This window comes from Anolis sagrei, chromosome 4 (genome assembly GCF_037176765.1).
Source record: "Anolis sagrei isolate rAnoSag1 chromosome 4, rAnoSag1.mat, whole genome shotgun sequence".
In the NCBI taxonomy this organism is placed as follows: domain Eukaryota; kingdom Metazoa; phylum Chordata; class Lepidosauria; order Squamata; family Dactyloidae; genus Anolis; species Anolis sagrei.
The window spans coordinates 72,434,243-72,447,162 of record NC_090024.1 but is presented as its reverse complement, the minus strand read 5'-3'; positions in this window follow the sequence as shown (position 1 = coordinate 72,447,162).

The window sequence follows — 12,920 nt, the reverse complement described above, 5'->3', positions numbered from 1 at the left end:
ACTAACACCGATGGTGCTCTTCACTCAATACAAGTTTCAAATGTGGGGTAGAGGCATATTGCCATTTCTAAAACTGCCATAAAATGAATAAGTGGCTCTCATTGAAATGAGTGTTTAGAAAGGCTGCCTAAACTCAGGTTCATTGAAAGGGTGTTGAGGAGAAAGGATCTCAGAAAAGGTGGTTTCTTGAGTCTGATGCCTTAAACCCAGGTCTTATTGAAGGATCTGCAGAGAAATGATGCCAGAAAAAATGATTTCTTAAGACTGATCCCCTAAAATGACAGAAAGGGGAGGCTGGGAAGTTCCCCAGTGCCACAAATGGGCCAAATCTTCCTGGAGCAAAAACAGATCTTTCGGCTACTGGATTGAAAACTGGAATTTTGCTCGTCTGAATTCAGGAGGCTCCTAAAAAATGGATTGGAAGAGAGGGCATTGAAATCCAGACACCAAAAACAACATAAGGTTTAGCTGAAATGCACAACACAATAGAACATGAGCAAAATTTATACAGGTTCAGAGATTTTTTTTCTCCCAAGTTTTTAAGGCTGTATATATGGCAGTGGTGATGGGAAACTGTTTGCTTGAGCTTACAGAACTTTATCTGAATATGAAGATCTTACACATCTAACTTGCCCAATTTCCATTAATTTGAAAGGTTCATTCTAGATGGGATTAACAGTGGGATTTACCATAGTTTCAATGTATTGACGTGAATGGTTTCAATGAATTTGGAGCCACAGTGTTTAACCAGTTGTGATGAACGCTGGACAGCAGGTTTATATTAGCCTTGGCATTTATCCCACGGGTTATTAGATATTCGAGGGTTTGTTTATTTTGAAAAATTGAAGTTCTGTAGAGGTTTCACACCCCCCCCCCCCCCCCGGGCAATAGAAGAGAATCTGTACAAATTCTGTTAGAAAGCAATTATGTTAGTTAGTGTTTATTTATTTATTATTTATTTACAGTATTTGTATACTGCTTTTCTCACCCCGAGTGGGACTCACAGTGGTTTGCACGTAAAGGAAAAGTTAAAGGTTTTCCCTGATATTAAGTCTAGTTGTATCTGACTGGGGGGGGGGGGGGGGGCTCATCTCCATTTCTAAGCTGAAGAGCCAGCATTGTCCGTAGATACCTCGAAGGTCATGTGGCCAGCATGACTGCATGAAGCACCGTTGCACATAGTTTGGTACATAAACCTACTTTCTATGATTGCAAATAAATGAACCCTTTAAAACCAAGATGGTTACCTCAATTAGTACATTAATTGGCATTATCTTAAAACAACCTTATGACAACATGCAGTTTTTCAAGTCGCTCCTGACACGACAAAATGACAACATCTAATTTGCAGCATTAATTTGGCCTTGAATTGGATTCTTCCATGAGGCCACTAAGAAAGGAGAGAAACAAGGGGTGTGAGTAAGACAGAGCCACAGCACGGGCCCTGAAGTTGCAGATTTGTTGGCTGCTGCTCTCTGATATGGGAGGAAAATTTATCAAATATGAATATTTACTGGCCAAGCAAAGGCATTTAATTGTTCTAGTCTGCCCAATAATGACCACTTCTTTTTCTAATCACTCATTTCTGTGTACCTCCTTTTTATGCTGTTCAGCTGGGTAAAAAGATCAACACCAGCTTGTTAGGTTTGCATATTTATTCATGCCTATACTTAACCTTGCAAATTGCCTAGATGTTACCCATAAGAAAATCAGTATACTATTCAAAGATTTTTTCAGAAAACAGTCTGCAGTGCAAGGGTAAACAATGCAAGTAATACTGCATTAGTAGTTAATGAATATGGTACATTAATCAGACTTCCCTCATTTTTGAAGGAATCTACAAAGCAGCATCAATACCAATGTGATTTGAGTCAGTAATTGAAACTGACTGATTAAAACCCCTCCTTGAGTTAAACTGCTTTAGATCACTGATTTAAAATACTGAGGCTGAATTTAAACCATGCTGTTCTAGTTCCAGCATAAGACACAATAGATAAAGGACTTCAAAAAGGAGAAACCAGGGATTTCATTAGCCACAGGACCACTGCAGTAATTTCCCATGCAAGCAAGGTAATACTATATATACATTTTGTGTCAAAAGCATTGCATAAATAAGTATAAAACTGCTAAAATAAAGGAAGGTAATACTAAAAAATTTACAACAAATAATACTGTACATGGAGTGAGAATTGCCAGATGCTCAAGGAAAGCAAGAGGCTTTAGTTGTGCCTGTGCTTTATAAAAAAAAAACAAACCCTTTTGATTGTATATTTATGGATTGCTCTAAAGAAAACGATATGCTATAACAAGGTGAAATTGGAGGAAGGAGCACTAACAATTTCAGATATGCAGATGATGCCATACTATTGGCAGAAAATAGCAAAAGCTTGGAACATTTACTAAAAATGCCAAGCAAGTTCAAAAGGCAGGTTTATGGCTGAACATTAAGAAAGCCAAAAAAAAAAAAAAAAAAAAAAAAAAAAAGACCCCATATTATTTACACAACTCTAGACAATGAAGGCATCGAGAAACTTCCGTATTTTCAATAACTTGGCTCAGTAAATAATTGGAAATGAGTGTGTATTCTAAACATCAACAACACAAAGAAGGGAAGAGGATGCTTTCTGTTTAGGTCAGCAGAGGCAATAGCTTAATTTAACCATGAGCCCAACATCTACTTCAGTAAGTTTAACTTGAAATAGACGTAAAATATTGACTATCAAGCATAGATGGTGATCTGCAAACCAAAAACTGGAAGGCATGATTTGAAGTGTGTTGTTAAAACTTAATTTAATGAGATGGCTGAATAGACAACCCACTTCCCAAAGGCCATGCATTTTTAAGAAAGAGAATGCTACGTAGTTAAAATTGTGGTTCCCAAATGTTGATTTTCCAGATGTTTTAAATACCACCTTTCAAAATTGCTGGCTGCTGACCAATTTGGCTTGGATTTCTGGGAGTAGAAATCCAAAACCCCTGGAGGACTAGAGTTTGGGAACTGAGTTAAGGTGTTCCAAGTTGGGTAAGCATTAGCAATATGTGGATCATGTGTTCTGGTCTTATTTGTGATTCTCCAAGTCAAATTGCTGCCCCATTTTTTTCTTGTTTTTCCCCTCTCAGAACAAGGTGTGGAAGAACAGGCACAATTCGTTTTAGATGCAAATTGTGGTTCTAGAAGCATACATCTACTTTTTAGTTAGCAAAAATGTGGCTTCTCTTGTTCCATCATCAAATTTTGATCTGACAGAAATTCTAAAATTAAAAGAGGCTGTGGGGTGTTGTTCCTGAATAAAATAACTCATTGGTGAGGAAGAATATGGAATATGTTTCATTTCACTCCAGGATGGCAATAGATTCAACTTGCAGGAAAAAGGATTCCACCTAAACATTAGGAAGAACTTCCTGATGGTAAGAGCTGTTCAGCAGTTGAATGTGCTGCCTAGGATCGTGATGGGATTTCTTTCCCTGGAGGTTATTAATCAGGCTGGATGGCCATCTGTCAGGAGTGCTTGGACTGTGTGTTCCTGCATGGCAGAGGGTTGCACCTGATGGCCCATGTGTCCTCTCCCAACTTGATGACTCTATGATTATAGGGAAACTGTTCAGTTCTTCATATTGCACATCCCTCCCCACCCTTTTTGAAAGTCTAATTCCACTGTTCCATCCCCTATGAGCCCCCCCCCCCACAAATATACCTTTTTCATTGCTATCTCATCCAGAGTTTTATCATTTTATGTCATGCATTTGGCCTGCCCACTGTGTTTGATTTTCCATTATGTTATTTTATTCATGTAAAATGTTTACTGGAGATCTAACATATTTTGAGGGTCACAGTTGTGCAAATGCAGATGAGAGCATCTTTCTTACAGGTGAATCTATGTTTCCTCTAGTATGGACTACCCTTTACACTAAATATGTCACTGGTTTTTAATGTTAGTCTTTTCCCCTGCTTTGCATATTTTTAAATTATGCCCAGCCCCTTCTCCCAAGCCTGCCCCTTTGCGAGAGTATATATTATGGATTATTATACACAAAAGACAAGTTCCTGCTGCCAGGAATGGATGATTGCTATATTTTGACAGTAGTAGAGAAAAAAGAGTGCTAAAAGAAAGATGGAGTGAATGGGAAAATGTGTGCCATTGTGTGCACTTGAAACTTAGTTTCAGTAGAAGATAAGGGCATTTGAATTCAAGGAGCCATTGAAATGAGGTATCAGCATCTTTTTCATCTGCTCTGTACTTGACAGATCGGCCAGATTTCTTTTCTTGTGTCTTGGTGCATTTTTCTCCTTCATTTTATCAGCAGGAGGGAAATGGACATAGCCCACACAATGTCTCAGATCATGTTTGATCTTTTCCCCAGGCCGGGAACTGAATATTTCATAAGATAACAAAGAATTTTAAACAATAGTGGATGGATCCTTTGCAAACAAGCATAGTTCCACACTGGGAAAAACCCCAGTTTTAAGCACGCAGAACAGCAGAGCAGACATGGGGGCGTCACATAAATGTAATTTGAGTTGCCTGATGGTGTTAAGTTCTTACAGGTCTGAAGTAATAATGAAGGAAATGTTTTTGCACATAAGCAGAGAACCTTTTCCTCTCTTCTCTGTAGCCACAACTAACTTCCTTTTAAAAAGAAAACCACACGGAAGTGTATATTTATGTTAATTGCCCTAGAAATATACTGTATATACACATGTATAATTTTACAACTTTAAATTCAAAATCGTCCCCCAAAACCTGGTTTAATCTATCCATGTGTCAATGTAAGTAACTTAACTCTCTCTGAGTAGAGAGGTGTGCACTTGTAAAGGCAAGAGATTACTTTGTCCTGGGAGAACCTAAAGGAAGCACCTCTATTCCCTCTGCCATTGTACCACTTCTAACATTTCAAAATATCTGGGTGAAAAATAATGGTGGTGGCAACCAGGGGCAGCCGGCCACCTCTGGCAGCGCTGGAGTATATTTTTCTATGTTAATTTCCCCATTTCTCTAACTTATCAACAGGTCAGGTCAAAAGCCACAATTTTGACTCCAAAACCTGCCCTTGATTTATATATGAGTGTGCTGGTACAACTGTACCAGGAGCTCCAATTTTGTTTGCTTTGCATTTAATGTTCGTTGTAGTCCTAAGTTTCAGGGACTCAGCAGATAGGTCGCTTCTTTTGGCTGCAATCATAGGGCAAGCCACCAGTCAATTATCGTTAGGTTCCCTGGTCCCGCCCCTTTTTGAGTTTTGGAGGGAATAGGAGCCTTTTTGAGTCAGTCCACACAGAGCAGCTTTCCATACAGGACATGAAACCAAGAGCGCCTGTAGAAAGCTTCGTCTTCTACGGCTTGGCCGGGGAGATATACAGCCCATAGCTTGGCTGAGGATTTTGCAGCCTTACAGCTCCTTTGCTGAGAGACTTCAGCCGGCCATCACTGAAACCCGAACTCCTTCTTTTTCCCTGGAAGTCTACAAAGCTCTGCTTGGTAAGGGTCGCTCGTGGAAGCCAGATGTAGTTGGTACCGGGTGCAGGGGGTCCACGCCAACAGAGGCAAGTACAGACTGCCCAGATTGGAAGTTAAGGATTTCCCCATTAGTTATTATATAGTTATGAAGATAGTGCCTGTTCCCAGTGAACAAGATTGCAAGAGCCTATAGACTGTTAAGAAAGCTTTAAAGTACCTGTTTGTTTTTCATCAATAAAGAACTTTGTTGGACTTACTTTAAGCCTCTACAGAACTTTGTTTTGGGGAGGTCCAAGGGCCTTTAATCTGAGGCAGCCCCGGCGTCCCGTTGGGCACACAGAATTTATGTCCTGTCTACAGTCATATGCACAGGCCCAGCGTGCGACAGCACAATGAGGTTGACTTATACATTAGTATATTCGGCAGCAATGAAAGCGCTTGCCATTTGGCAAAAGTGGAAAATGCCCCAGAGATGGATAGAAGGACTGCAACATAAACTGATTTGATATTTTGCTATTTCCATTGTGCAAACAGCCATTGTTTTCCATGAGAGCATCTGAATGACAAGTTATTGTTTGCATGCAATGCTTCTCTTTTTTCTGTGAAGGCTTTCAATGTGATATACAAACAAAAATGCTACAAAAATGTCACAAGACTAAGCCATTCAATAGCTTGTTCCAAGACATTTGGGACCTTAGTTGATGGCATAAATTTCTATTCTTTTCTGACTCTTTTGTCTCCCCCTTAGGGCACATAGTGATTTTGAGCAGCCAGATGCAGGTGTCTACACAGTTCTTGACTATTCCTTCAGGCCTCATGGTATTGTGCAGTTTTTGCTTTCTCTTCAAAGGGAAGAAATTAAAATATGGAGTTTGAGAACAGAAATGTGGCAATGGCAGGAGAGTGGTATGAGCAGGTTACAGCTCAGTATAAGAATTCTGCTTCCCAAATTACATTTTCCTTCAGTGGTCAGAGTAGGACATTGAAAATCATTCATATCTAAAAATCTTATACTTCCTGCGCTCATATTCCCTTGGAATCTTTCCCTGCACCTTTTCCTAGAATACTTAAGCTATTTTTCTGAACACTCACCTACCGTTTTAAGTTGCTAAATGATAGAAAGTGGAGAGTGAAGGAACATTTTATTGGGGGAGAAGAATGTTTATGGGGTGGACAACATCATCATTTATCCCTTTTCCACAGCTGCACCCCTGTATGTCAGAATCTCTTACTATTCTCTGACTTTATACATAGCATCATAAACACTCCTCTAATGTCTAGAAAGTCAGTAAGAATGGATTATGATGGCACTTTTGTATGCTCTTCTATAGCGCTCACTGAACCATAAATTCCTGATCATAGTGTGAACAGCAGTATCCTCACAATCATGTCTCTAAAACAGAAAGTCAAAGTAAAAATAAAAGATTTAAAAAACATATTTTTATTTAATGTGTCCTGATGAACACTGACCCAAACTTAGATAGATATAACTGAAAATGTTGGGTTTTTTTTAAAGTAGATTGTTTTTTTTCCTTACTGGATCAACAAATCTGCTTGGAATATGTACATTAGTAAAGTTCAAATTGTCTAGTCATGACCGACTCTGGAGGAAATGGAGCTCATCTCCATTTCTAAGCCAAAGAGTTGGCGTTGTTCATAGACACCTCCTAGTTCATGTGGCTAGAATGACTGCATGGAGCACCGTTACCATTGAAGCGGTACCTACTGATCTACTCACATTTGCATGTTTTCGAACTGCTAGGTTGGCAGAAGCTGGGGCTAACAATGGGAGCTCACCCCACCTCGTGTATTTGAACCACCAACCTTCCAATCAGCAAGTTCTGTAGCTTAGCTGTTTAACCCACTGTGCTACTGCGGCCCCCTTATATATGAATATGTATATCTTGGTATAATTACATGACTCTTGCATTCGTTAGAATAGTATCCACACATTTAAATTCCTTGATTTACACATTCAAAATAAATCTGTAAAATATGATGGCTTAGTTAAGTTTCTAAATATTTTCTATGGCCCTTGCCTAGCTTGTTTTAATACAGTAGTTTCGAATGAAAAGTACAGTGTGTTTGGAAGTAGGGAAAGTCACTTTGAGATATTGTTATGAGTAACTTGAAAGGACATTTGAACTACAATTCCCAAAGCACTCGTGTAACTGACTGTTGAATGCTTGCCAAACAAATGATGATCCATCTTTTGGAAGCCAGATTGATAGATTATGATTCCCTGAAGTTCAAAGGATTGACTCTGACTTTGCAGAGTGCCTCATTATATTTGTGTGTACCTTTTCCCTCCTTAAAGCCACCCCTGTGTTATCCATTTCAATCGTGGAGGACACGTTTCTGAATGAATTTGGTGATCCATTCTGTCAGAGGTTTCTGCCTTTGTAGAAATGCCTGCTGTTATTTATTGCCAGTGTTTCTAGGCTGCCTTTCCAGACAAAAAGCCTCCTAGGAAAGACATGCACAGAAAATTGAAACATGTCATTCAAAGCCTATGAATATTAAAACTACAAGGCAAAAACACAAATCCTTTCCAATTGGCTACAATAGACCCACTGAAACAGTCACTGGGAATAAATAAATTAAGGATTCTGTTGGGACAAAATTTCCAGAGGTTGACATAAACTTACTTAAGAAAAAGCTGGCTCTGGAATGAGTTGGGCACTTTTGATAGTTGGGGATCGTTTTCAGGACCCTTAGACCCTGCATGAGCTACAGCAATGACATCTTCGATAGCAAGAAGCTACTGGTTGTTTTGAAGGGAAGTGAACCACATTTTGAGATGAAAATGGGCTCCTAAAAGCAATCTGACTGAAAAGGTGCCTTTTAGAAGTATTTTTTTAAATTATGCATTGGGTTGGGTTAGTCTGGGTGGGAAAGAGCTGCATATATCTCATGGGAGGGAAATAGGACCAGTACTGAAAAGGTTCTGCTTTTTGTGGTCAGCGGTTTTGTTGTTTTAGGTCAAGCATGGGCAAACTTTCTAACTTGGGGACTGCAAGGTGAGCTGGAGCAGAGTGGGCAGGCCAGGAGGAAAGGGGCTCTCCCCAAGTCCCCTCCCTGCTATTTCCTCCCCTTCTTCTTCTCTTTTGAAGGCAGAAAGTGAAGAAAAAACAGGGGGTCCCAAAAGAGTTGGCCTTGGTCAAGATGAGATGGTGGACGGGAGAGAAAAGTTTATCCATTAGACCCCGTATTGCCTATTCCTGATATGAATGAATGAATGGTTTATTATACCAGCCATAGGGCATGACATCAAATAATATAGAACCTTTAAAAGTACAAAAAGCACCTTTCAATATAAACATTAAAACTTATTCCATATACTGGCTTTCTGAAATTATAGTAACAGTGACATGATAACAATAACAATAACAAATGTCTGATTTGTATCATCCCAAACTATCTCCATTTCCATTTCTAGCCTCTGCTGTGGACTTTACTCTTGATACAGAATTAGAGAATCCTAGAGCTGGAAGAGACCCCCAAGGGCCATCCAGTCCAACCTCCTGCCATGCCAGAAAGCACAATCCAAGCACTCCAGATAGACAGCCTTTGCAGAAAAGGCTCCAGAGAAGGGGACTCCACCACATTGAGACAGCCTATGCTACTCTCCAACAGCTCTTATTCTCAGGAAGTTCTTCCTAATCTTTTCAGTCAAACCTCTTTCCCTGTCATTTGAAACCATTGCTCTCTTGTCTCTAGAGCAGCAAAAAGTAAATTTTCTCTTTCCTCCTTCTCCTTCTCCTTCTCAATGGGACACCCTTTTAAATCCTGAAACATGGCTCTCATGTTCCTTCTGTACTTCTCTTCTCCCAGCTAAACATCACCTAGGAGGAAAGGAGGAAGGAAAAAGGAAAGGGAGGGAGGGCGGAGGGAAGGAAGGAAGGAAGGGGAAGGGAAAGAAGAGAAGCATGGAAGGAAGGGAATGGAGGAAGGAAGCAGAGGGAGGAAGGAAAGAGAGAAGGAAGGAAGGACAAAAGTGTAGAAGGGAAGGATGGAGGGAGGGAAGGAGGAAAGAAAGAGAGAAGGTAGGAAGAATGGGATGGTGAGAGAGAGGAGGGTCTGAGAAAAGAGCCCAAGGGGCTGCATCTGACCCCTGGGCTTGGGTTTGGCCAAACCTGTTTAGGATGGTCAGCTTGTAAGTGAAATGTCACAGGCCAGTCTTAAAAGAGTAGGAAGGCTCATACACATCCAGACTGCCCTTCAAATGGACTAATTATAAAAGCATTAAAGGTTAACATCACCACTTAAAATTAGCAAGTCATCTTATCAACAGAACATAGGCAAAAATTGTGTTAGTGCTGTGCTCCAGGGGAAAAAAAGAAAGGAAAGAAAAAGAAGGGGGGGGGGGGAAGCAGCACACTATGAGCTGAATGTTCCGAACCCTCTGTAATATCGAGCTCAGCTACATGAGCCATAAGATCTGAGGCTGGTTGAAACCTCTAAAGAAAGTGACTCCATTGCAAACAAAAGATGTATTTTGTTGTCCAGGATCAAACTCTGCCCTCAGTTTTCCAATCCTGCAGCACTGCTGGCTGTTGGCACAATTTGTTCTGTCCAGCTGCCGTCAGAGCAAGTGCAATATCTCACCACACGTAATGCTCGCACAGGGTTTTAAAGCCTTTCGTTGAAACTGAGCTGCTGCAGTGTCATGGCAAAGTCATCATTTGTCCAGAGAATTAAATGCTGTGAGCAAAACTGGCCCAGGCACAGTTGGGCGATTCTACGTTTACAATTGCTCCAGCAGGACTTCAGAGCAGGCTGATGAAGAGCCAACAGCGAGGTTTTTGCTTGCAGAGAAGAGGTGAGAGCTCTGAGGTGGCAGGAGGAAGAAATATCACCTATCTCTTGACCTCCTTTTTAGATTCTCAGCAAGCCCTCTGTGATCACCGCAGCAGGAGCTGAGAAGAAAGTACGGTGTGTGTGATTAAACACCTCGCACTTCCTGCCATCAGTGGCAAACTCAGCTGTTCTAATGATACCTTGCCAAAGGAAAGGTGCTTGAAAAATGGCAAGGCCTTCAGTCATGCTCTGAATAATGATAATGGCAACGTTTGGGTTTATATGGGGAGAATACCAGCTCATCAAACCATACCCATTTTTGTGTAAAATAATAATAGTAATAATAGTAATAGTAATAATAATAATAATAATAATAATAATAATTTATACCCTGCCCCATCTCCCAACAAGGGACTCGGAGTGGCTTACAGTGATAAAAACTAAATAGATAACATAAAACAAATTGGGAGGCATAGCTAATCCCCCAAAAGACTGAAGCAGAATTCAAAATGATCTTAACAGATTAGAGAGATAAATCAAAACTAACAAAATGAAGTTCAGCATGGACAAATTCAAGATAGTCCACTTAGCCAGAAAAAATGAAATGCAAAGATACAGAAAGCGGGATGCCTGGCTCGACAGCAGTATGTGTAAAAAAGATCTTGGGGTCCTCGTGGACAAGTTGAACACGAGCCAAAAATGTTATGTGGCAGCAAAAATGCCAATTGGATTTTGGGCTGCATCAATAGGAGTATAGTATCTAGATCCAGGGAAGTCATGCTACCCCTCTATTCTTCCAAGGTCAGACCACACCTGGAATACTGTGTCCAGTTCTGGGCACCACAATTGAAGGGAGATGTTGACAAGCTGGAATGTATCCAGAGGAGGGCAACTAGAATGATCAAGAGTCTGGAGAACAAGCCCTATGAAGAACAGCTTAAAGAGCTGGGAATGTTTAGCCTACAGAAGCAAAGGCTGAGAGGAGACATGATGGCCATGTATAAATACAAGAGGGGAAGTCATAGAGAAGAGGAAGCAGGCTTGTTTTCTGCTTCCCTGGAGAGTAGGACACGGAACAATGGCTTCAAACTACAGAAAAGGAGATCCCACCTGAACATTAGGAAGAACTTCCTGACTGTGAGAGCTGCTCAGCAGTGGAACTCTCTGCCCTGGAGCGTAGTGGAGGGTTCTTATTTGGGGGCTTTTAAACAGAGGCTGGATGGCCATCTGTTGGGGGTTCTTTGAATGTGATTTTCCTGCTTCTTGGTGGGGGTTAGACTGGTTGGGCCACGAGGTCTCTTCCAACTTTATGATTCTAAGTAACATATCAAAATTAAAACAATCACAAAATTTACACAACACAACTGACACATCAATAGGCAATTATTATATAAAACAATTTGAACAAAATTTAGTGTTAAGTGGTTTTAGGTTGGGGTGCTCTAAGTTAGTGTGTTCTAGACCAGAAGACTTTAGATTAGAAGGTTCCAATCTAGAAGAATCCTTTCTCCACCTCTTCCTTTTGGACTGTTACACAAAGAATCTTTTTTTGCTCTAGGTTATAATGATATAAGTTAGGATGTTCTAAGTCATGATACTCTAGGTTAGAGTGTTCAAGACCAGAAGGATCTAGGTTAGAAGGTTCTATGTCAGAAGAGCCATTTCCTCAGTTCTTTGGGACTGCTGCACAAAGAATCTCATTGGTTCTAGGCTAGAATCTGAACATTATATAAGAGTTTGTGGAAATAGAACCACATCTAGAAATGCCCTGATATAATTTTTATTATTCTATACCCTACAACATATCAAGAAATGAGAACAAGCATAAAAACAGGATTTCAGGGTGGAGGGCAAGAAAGGCAACAAAATGATTTCTTTCCTCTCTGGGAAATTTGTGATTTCTACTGTAGCAGCAAGGTGGTTAAAGTGATACTGAGGAAGGGAAGCTTGTAAAACATGTTTACTGATCAATTAAATATACGCCACAGATAATTGTACAGGTGCAAAAAAAAAAAGTCGTTTTACTGGTTCATTCTAATCTCATTCCTGAAAGAACTTAAAAAGGCATGCATATGTATAAGCAGTGAAAGGTCAAAATATATGCAGGCTCCATGCAGTAAATTATGGGAAAGGAAGAGAGAGAGTGTGCGCGCATGAATCATGCTGAATTATTCAACAGAGATTTGCCAGGATAGGAAATATTGCACATCTATGCTGGCCATTCTCATCTCTCATTATTCCTGAGCACTTAGGCCATTTTTTATGGATACTTTCATTAGAGAGGTAGTTAACCGAGGGGCTGGCAATATGTTAAATTCAGTTTTGGGGGCGTATTAATTGAGTGAAATTTGATATGATTGCTCTTTGAGGAAATGTACCTTTAGCTTATTTTAATAGAAGGCATTGATTTTTTCCAGCTTCCTTTTTGTGACCACAGATCTTAAAACAATGTGACTAATATACCGATCAAACAAATACGTGTATAAGCAACCAAGCAATTCCATTAAAGTTCCTGGAATATCCTGCATTTTAGGAATACCATTAGCAGTTTTAACCATGACACGGAGATGCTGCTTTCTGGATCTGTGATTTCTCATAGTTCTGTGATCAGAATACTAATCCTATAATTAAAAAAGTGTTACTCAGTTAAATTAGGATTAGGAA